This window comes from Rutidosis leptorrhynchoides, chromosome 1 (genome assembly GCF_046630445.1).
Source record: "Rutidosis leptorrhynchoides isolate AG116_Rl617_1_P2 chromosome 1, CSIRO_AGI_Rlap_v1, whole genome shotgun sequence".
NCBI lineage: Eukaryota > Viridiplantae > Streptophyta > Magnoliopsida > Asterales > Asteraceae > Rutidosis > Rutidosis leptorrhynchoides.
Window position 1 is genome coordinate 585,746,897 of NC_092333.1, and position 10,287 is coordinate 585,757,183.

Consider the following 10,287-nt stretch of genomic DNA (forward strand, 5'->3'; position numbering starts at 1 on the left):
CTTGTATCACATATAAGCAAACAGCGGAAGACTTCTAGGAACCTGAGAATAAACATACTTTCAAGTGTCAACACAAAGGTTGGTGAGTTCATAGTTTTAATTTTGCGCATAATCCGTATATAAAGGTGGATCACAAGATTTTAGTTGTTTCATCCAGAAACGTTTACCAAAATATTCTACGAAGTTAAGCACCCTGGTAACTAAGCTTTAACATTATAATAAGTACCCCTATTTTAACATACATGCAACCAACATGTACAATACACGCAATCCAACGTGTACTAAACTCAAATAGCATACGTCTGTTTTATAGTTCAGGCTAGGGTTTCTATACCTGGAACAGACAGGGATGTCAAGCCCTATGGATCCATATATAACTACTCACGCCCACCAGTTCTTATAACCGGCAGTTACTAGTTACCAAAGCTAAGGGATTTTTGGTTCAAACTCGGTGTAGAATTTAGTATGTACTTGTATCCATTGCGTTTAAAATAAAGTGCATGTATTCTCACCCCAAAATATAGATTGCAAAAGCAATTAAAAAGGGAGCAAATGAAACTCACCTTAGCAGCACATAAGGTCATTCACCGAAATGTGACCGAAACTCGGAATGCAAAATAACCTTAGATCTCAACCTAGAGAACATATGTTGGTCAATACATGTCTAATAAGCTAGGTCGGGTCATAGTGTATCACAATCCTAATGCACGAGACCGACATGCAAAGGTTAACAAAAGTTATCTCAAAAGTCAACCTGACCCAATATGATCTTTAAATCTATACATTTTATTAACATAGCATAAGTCTTGATAATTGAACGAATTTATAGTTTATCAAACTCAAAATATTATTTATTTCAGGAGCTATATTATATTTGAATTATCATGGGAATCGAACATGATTTTCATATAGTTTTCCAATACTTGAAAAATCAGATTATAGTGTTTATAAAGCTTTAAAACATGCTAAGACAGTCAACTTTGACAATTGTTCAACAAGACGATACGTGCCTTATATAGAAATTCATTTACTCGATTAGTAATATTTGAAAATCCAATTTATCAATCTTATAAACAAGTTGTTTAAATATCAATTGCAGATTCAAAAGCAATTTCAATTAATGTTAATTATAATTCAGTTGACCATAACTTTTAATCCGTTCCTCGAAAACACACGATTTCTAAATGAAAAGTTATTAATTTTTCGACAGCTTTCCAACGACATGCATATCATATACCTTTTATCAATAACACATGTATAAAATTCATGATTCATCATAAACTATCTAACGACAAAATTAAAGCATACAAGTATGCATAAACATATATACTCGAGCACTAGACATGGATACACTATTAATATTTAAAAGATAAGATATGAATGCTTAAATATTGTGATTCAATATTGTAAGAAAGTACGTAGACGCAACGGAGATGATAAACACTAGTTTGACTCACGAGCAATACTCCCGAACAATACACATAACCTCCATAGCTATAACCCATAATTTCCTTAGCTTTGACTCTTTTGAAAACTCGGTTTGAAATCATTTGAGCGGTACTTTGTCGTAGTATTTTATGTAAATATTTGATAATAATACTACTACTAATAATAATATGATTAATAATAATAATATTAATCTTTAATAATAATAATAATAATAATAATAATAATAATAATAATAATAATTTAAATATATATCAGAGAGATTGATTGATGAGTGTCTGAAACAATCGAGCAAACTCGTCGAACTTTATAGATGTTACCTGGCCAGACACCTCATGCGATCGCATGAGATTATAGGGGGATCCTCATGCAATCGCATGACCCCTTGGGACAGCTCACATTCCTTTTGTTTGCTAGTTCATCGACATATTATTTAATTATATATATATATATATTATATTATATTCTCGTGTATAGGTGACTTGTAATTTTAGTTTTGATAACTTGTACGTTGACGCTTGACTTATGTCCCGGTTCCGGTTTCTCGAACACATTTTCGTACGCTTAGAAAACTGATACTTTATGTTTCTTGACTCGTACCTTTGTCAAAATATAGACTTATATTTACAATAAACCATATCACTCGAAATATAACTTATACGTTTGAGTGTTTTGGTCATTTGCTTCTATAAATCATCGTCTTGTTATTTACTAATATAATAGTATTATATAACGTTTTATAACCAAGTTAATATTATATTTTATCATATTGTAAAATATATATTTTCATTTAGAACTATACATTTGTACATATTATACATAATTGAAATATTTATTTAATAATATAATATTTATTTTTCAAAACTAATTATATTTCAAAGTTTATTTTAACTCATTTAAATAATAGAATTTATTATAACACGTAACGTTTATACTTTAAAGCTTAAATTAATATAATTCATTTATGCGCCAACGTTTATTCTAAATTCTCAAACGTTCTAATTAATATAACAAATTATCAATCGAATCAATAACCCAGTGTTACTATCGTTTACTAAATAACTTGAAACCATTATATACCTAAACATGTTTTAAATACACGTTGCAAGTTATTCATACATTTAATTCTCAACAATTAATATTCCAACTTATCATATATATTCAAATTACGTTATTTAAATAAAAACATTATAACAATCAATTCCTATTATATTTAAAAACGTTTTCGCACGTTTGAAATTAAATCAATAGAATATTATGAAATTTAGTTCTCCACTAACTTTTGTCTAAATCTCGTTATTTGACACTTTGTTCTCACTCTTAGATTACTTTACCATTTATTCCGTGTGCCGTTAAAATGAAACGATTTCTTAAATCAACGTGGACCTTACAAAAGAGGCTCGTAATCATATCACAATGTATCTGATAATTCAATCATTTGATATTATCTTTTAATTCCTTCGATGAATATGTTAAACATATATTGAAACAAATACGTTCATGTAAAGTATTATACATCTAATACTTTTTAACGTTTTTAATTATTATAACTATATATTGTATATACATATCTATATGTACATAAATGTTCGTGAATCGTCGAGTATAGTCAAAAGGGTAATTGAATATATGAACATAGTTCCAAACTTTTTGAGACTCAACATTACAGACTATGCTTATCGTGTCGGATGTGACGACCCGGAAATTTCCGACCAAATTTAAACTTAAACTTTATATGATTTCGACACGATAAGCAAAGTCTATAATGTAGAGTCTTAAAAATTTTGGAACTATGTTTCATACATTCAGTTAGCCTTTGACTATTCCCGACGATTCACGAACAGTTGTGTGTAGATAACATATATATACATATAATTACATATATAATATTATGAACCTATATATAATTTCTATTTGTAGTTATTAACATATTGTGGTATTAAATATTCAAAAATATTAAATTTGTTTAAAGTTAATATACTATACGTAAATATAAGTTAAAACATAAATGCTGTGTTATTATCATTACTTTCATTATTATTACCAATGCTAATATTAATATTAATATTTGTATTATTAATTCTAAGTATGAGATATAAATATATATATAAAATTTGACATGTACAAGCTGTTATATTTCATATTATTATCATCATTGATAATATTAATATTAAGATAACTAATAAAATTATTACTATCAATTATAATATTAATATCATTATGAACATTTTTATAACTATTAGTGTTATTATTCTTAAAAACAAAATTGTTATTATTAGGATAATTATTATTAATAGATTTATTATTATGTATTAGTACTAATAAAATTCAGTATTATTATTATATATTTATAGTTATTTATTATTAATATTAAATAGCTCTAAAAAAAAAAAAAGGGAAATCTCTTTAATATCAAGATCAGACTTTATCATTTTGTTTTCACTCTCAAAACTGTTACCAGTGGAATTATCCTTATATATCAGTCCAAAAGTCTGATTCAAATCGTTTTCCTTCTGTGGATGATGATCTCAATTCGTACAAATCAAATACAGTCATTTACAAAATCTGTTATAAATCATATTCAACCATATTTGTTAATTATATTTTCATGTCCTTGTTGTCTGATTGAAAAATCGAGACACCTTCTCCATATAATTAAGCAAATCAGTTGATTGGTATATCATTCAACCTACTACCACTTCTAATAATCACAAGCACCCTTTACAGCTATCTAATAAATCAAAGTGTTCTGCTTTATGATATTCGTTCCTCTAATTACATATATATACATACGCATATTAAAAATGGTAAAAGAACAAGATATAACCTTCTTCATATCAAACTTCACCATCGATCACAGCTATTATAGTTTGCCATTTCTCGTTTGAACAATACATCAAACGACCATCTTCTTTCACCACCATTCGAAAACCGTTCAAGAACCATTCCGACACTTCATCAACCATTACAACGAAACTCGTTTAAATTTCGGTTTCGAATTATCAACAAACTCCACCACTGCCACAACTACCACTCGTCACCTTTGACCTCTCTTCACCACCGTGGTTTCACCATCACTTCGACAATCACCAACACCCTACTCTCTCTTCTCTCTCTCTTTTCCAATATATTTTTGTTTTCTTTCAACTTGCGATGTATATGTATCTTTCTTGCTTCACTCTACAATCACCACCATCGACTATAAAACATCACCATTTTCATCACTTTCTGCTTATTCTCGATTCATCTCGATAAAATAACCAACACCTATATATTTCTCTTCTCTTCTGCAGGTGCAAACATACGCAAACACCACCATGATTCATTCTATTTTTTTTCTCTTCCTTTTCTATCGAGCCATTATACACGATATTGTGTAGTATAGGTTCACTAAATATGGAGATTTTTCAACATAGATATATAGGAAATTATTATACAATGCATAATAAAAGTTGCAAATGGAACCTATTGGAATCAAATAGCCGACAACATTGGGTCAGCAAAGGCATCTTATGTATTTCTTTTATTACCTTGTGCCCCACTTTTTCGATTAAAAGCAAAAAGAAAGAAGCATGAGATAAAAGTTGATATATTTTTTTTTTTGTGGATTAGTTGAGTGAATCCATGTAATCAAACTTTATGGATTATTAAAAGGAATTTCTTTGTAAGCTTTTGACTGTTTCGACCTTCAAAACCCCACATCGAACCAGGTGTGCCAAGCTACCATGCGTTCTGATTTTAAATTTCAACATATGTTACAGTTTATTAAAGGAGTTATTTAATTAGGCCAGCGAATTCCTTATTAGTCGTGGACCTTATGATCCTATGGTTTTATATATTTTTTTTTTGCCGAAAGTTCCAAGCTAACCACCCCACTTGATGTTTGTTTTGAGTTGTTACTTTTCTTTTGGAATTCCTTTTTTTGTCGAGTAACACAACAAATGTGTATTGAATATTAAAAGGCATATCTTTATCAATCCATTAGACTAGTGTAGGTGTAACATGCTACAAATAAATGGCCGACCCATTTGATTAAGGTGGGACAGATTCATATTTTTTTTTTTTTTTTGAGGAAGTGATAGAAGAAAGATGCTGAACGATGATAACGATGATGATAAATCCCGATTAAGAATTTTATGAATAAGTTATGATTTTATGTGTTTGAAGATGGTAATAAACCGAAGTAATTAGGTTATTAGATGCTGCTACGATATTAGGTTATTACTTAAGTGGATCTATCGAATAGAGTTACAGATTTATTTGATAAATGGATCAGCAAGTTTAAATGGGTTTTGTTTTGGGCTGCAATTATCATCATGTTAAAATAATTAATCTAGGGTTTAGTCCAAACATGAAATGGCAGATCATTGGTTAGTAGGTCGTTTGTGGTAACAAGAGGTCTCGGGTTCGAGCATGGACCATGGCATTTCTTTTTAGAATAATGAGGAGAAGAGAAAACAGACATGTTAAGGGTTATATGGATTTCATCAGGAGCTAAAACAGAAAGTGTTAAATGGTTTAGAAGTTGGTATGGCAAATGAGTGGTTGCAGGTTCGAGCCTTGGCATGGACAGTTATTTTTCTTTTTTGGAGATTGTTTCATTAAGGTAGCACATTTATTATTATTATCATTATCAAGATTTTTATATATTATTATCATCATTTTTAATAACACTACTATTATTTATTATTATTATTAGTATCCTTATTTTTATAAAAATATTACAACTTTCTATTATAAATACTATTTTACCAAATAAAGTAATAATTATATAAAAACATATCTTAATATAATCCTATATATATATATATATATATATATATATATATATATATATATATATATATATATAAAGATATTAATCTTAATACATTATTTAATATAAATAAACTTTGTCGATTAAATGTGATATGTGTTAATATATATGAATAATATAGGTTCGTGAATCCGAGGCCAACCCTACACTTGTTAAATGACGTCATATGTATTTTTACTACAAAATACAGAATGGTGAGTTTCATTTGCTCCCTTTTACTCTTTACATTTTTGGGACTGAGAATACATGCGCTGTTTTTACAACTGCTTTATTAAATGCTTTTGAAATATATTTTGAACTGCGAATACATGAAATGCTTTTATAAATGTTTGACGATATAGACACAAGCAAAACATTCCTCGAATGAATTATTATGCAGACAGAAGTTCTGCGGATTATTATTGAATATTGTGGACATGCTAATTGCCACCATTGAATTATGTGGACATGATAATTGCCACCAATTGATGTGAATGTTATGTATCGAGAGAATGATTTTTATACACAGGTTATGTGTATTAGTTTTTGTGCACGAGATATGTGTACGGTTACTAAGATTTATGAAAACTGGATTGCGTACACGAAAAAGGTGTACTGTATTTAAAAGATATCGCATGTACATTACAGGTGGGTGTAGGATTCGGGCCCATTTGTACCATGCAGGATTTAAATCTTGTGGTCTATCAAAATGATGAATTTTATTGTTTTATGATAAACTTATGAACTCACCAACCTTTTGGTTGACACTTTAAAGTATGTTTATTCTCAGGTATGAAAGAAATCTTCCGCTGTGCATTTGCTCATATTACATGGAGTCGTTCATGGCATATAGACGTCAGAACCTCGCAATGGGACCCACTGTTGAAGACTTTGTCCAGATGGATTAGGACGGGTCACTTCAGGTGGTATCAGAGCGGTGGTCTTAGCGAACCAGGTCTTGCATTAGTGTGTCTAACTGATAGTTGTTTAGATGCATTAGTGAGTCTGGACTTCGACCGTGTCTGCATGTCAAAAGTTTTGCTTATCATTTCGTGTAGAAAATTACCTGCTTATCATCCTTAGAGAATCACTTGCTTATCATCCTTAGTCTTGACACATCTTATTACGTGAATTGCATGATTAGTGTATAGACAAAATTTATATCTTAGCATATCTGCCAATTCATATCTTAGCGTACTTGTTATTGTTACCGATGTCTGACAGCTTCCGTAGATTCCTCCGTAACTTATGTGATTTTAGTATTATATATACATATGTAAATTATATATTGCAGGGTACTAATCTATATCCTATAATCTATTTCTTATCGAAAATCCTTCATCTGATCGTACGGGATGAATCCCTCAACCAGTTCGAGTCCCTCAGATTTCGATAGCTATTTCGATAGTTATTCCGACAGCTATTCCGACATGGATATTCACCTAAGCTCCGAAAGCGGTGTCACCAGAATGAATCAATCAATCAACCATCCCCAATTCATCTGATGAGTTCGTAGTCGACTTAATCAACGGAAACGAGAAGAAGGCAATTCCTTTCCACCAACCAAATTTCCCTCTTGGTGAAGAACCTGAAGCACTTACCGGCGAATCTATTCGAAACACCATTTTCACCCTCATTTTCAGGGTATCTCGACACGATTATATTCTATCCACAATTCTAAACTTTATTCATCCACTCGTTCCGACTAATAATCAACCCAGAATAATAGAAGAAGTCAACGAGCTTCGCGCTCGAGTAATCAATTTGGAGAATATGGTGCAAAACGTACCAGATTCAACAACATCACCAGTATCAACAGTACCACCAGCACCAGTAGCCTCAACATCACATACCTCAACATCACAATCTATACCCCGAGCATAATCTTCGTTCTACGTGGCGATTATGTAATCTCTAATGTTTTAGAGATTATGTATTCTAATTCTAACGGTAAATCAAATGAGTTTAATATTATATTAACTCATTAAATCCATGATTACATCTGAAGAAAATATATATGTATATATGTTTTCATAAAGATTGTAATTAAAAATTCTTTTGTACAAACTGATAATGGTGAAAATATTTTAATGGGTAGGTAATACCCGAGGAATATTTAGTTTCACATTAATAAGTTACACTGTACATTCTTCGAATCTGATTCAACAGTCATTTACTATCCTACTTACATCCCCAGATATACGAATCCGTTCACCATAGAATAACCAATTTAATTCAATTTCATATTTGGATTTCGACTTATCAGAATCCAAATCAAGATTTGACAAGTGACATAATGAAGAAAATAATGAATAAATTAAAATTGATTAGTAACCAATTAATTAACTACGTAAAACTTTAAACCTATACTAACCAAATTCTAGCTAACTATTCTTATATGACTATATCCTTATAATATACTAGTTTTGGTTGAACTATTGGACTATTGAACTACTATCATTGGACAATTAAAATGAATTAAAATATTGTTTAACATATGAAACTAAACAATTCTTCAAGTCTGTCACTTGATTTCATCTTAAACCTCATTTGTATCTTGACGATTCCAATCTGCGTTCAAACATTTCATAATTCTTGAAAACACTTCAATCGAGAGGATGAACCAACCGCACTTCATCTACGAAAGAAAAGATTGTTGCATATAGTTATGCACCTGAAAACACTCGGAACCTGAGTAAATGTTTAAAACGTATCTGTGTTAACCCTTTAGGAGTTGTTATTACCAAAAATAACTTTGCAATCCCTTTTCAAATTAGCCAATTTTATCACAGCTCCATCAAGTCAACTTCGACTTTTCGTCTGAAACAACCTTATTATAACCTTGATATATATGCGTACTCTTTTATTGTTATCAGGGAACCGTTTATATTCCACCATATTAACATCAGCATTTAATCATCTAAAAACACAATTCTCCTGAAACCACCTCGGATTGATAACCGATGATTCAGATATCGTAGCATTTAAATGCAGAGGAAACAGAAAAATGGTAGATGGTCTAAACGGCCAAAAGTTTGATGATAAAGAAAGGAGTGTTAGGAACGTTCGATAGAAAATTTGGTACTGAAAAACGGATTGAGCTAACCATGAAGGAGACCAAGGACAAATACAAGAACCAAACCCTATATTCAAAGAATCCAGGTAATTCTGGATCCGATGAAATCTTTAGAGAATATCTTGCTCCGAAGTCATGTTAAAATCTTGCGAAAGATTTTTCTTCATCAACTTTCGAATTTTGCAATTCCAAAATATCATCATAAATATCTTCGATATTTCTGAGGATATTTTCATAAATATTCTTGTCCGAAATTATCTACCTCTTCGTGTCTTCTGTATTCCATTATGTTGGAAACTTCTGTAAAATCTAAATATAAATTATGAATGAATTATGGAGAAGTGTTGGAAATTGAAGCATGAGTTAGTATAATATAATGACGCTTGGCCAACGTGATTATATTACAGTAAGTCATGCTGAGTTTCTAATGAAACGTGATGATGGTTCACAGTAGATCATATCATCATCATGTGTTATGTTACATAACTCTTTCATTCTATTCAACCTCTAAACATATCAAGAAAATATATTCTTGATAGTTCTATTCTCAGTGATTCTGGTAATTTGCCAAAACAATTCGTGCTATTACCGTTCCTTTCTGCTTAATATATTATAATCATTTGAAACTCCATACTTATGAATTCTGGACCATTATTCGCTTGACTTGAGGTCGGGAAGAGAAAACAAAAGTATGAAACTCCAAAATATAAAGGGGAATATAAAGCTCGATAGCAACACGTAAATTACAAGCCGTGTATGTCAATGTTTATCGCAACATAAAGACACGGGATAATTAAAAACACTATAACCCCAAGAGCGAAGTAGAAGAAAACAGATTCCTCCAGTGGAAGTTGGAAAAGGAGAATGATTGTGGCGATAGTCAGGATAAGGACAAAGATTAGAACTGGATTAAGCATTTTCACAATCTTTTGAATTTGGGAATTGAGTATAGAAGTGGTGAAAGCTAATG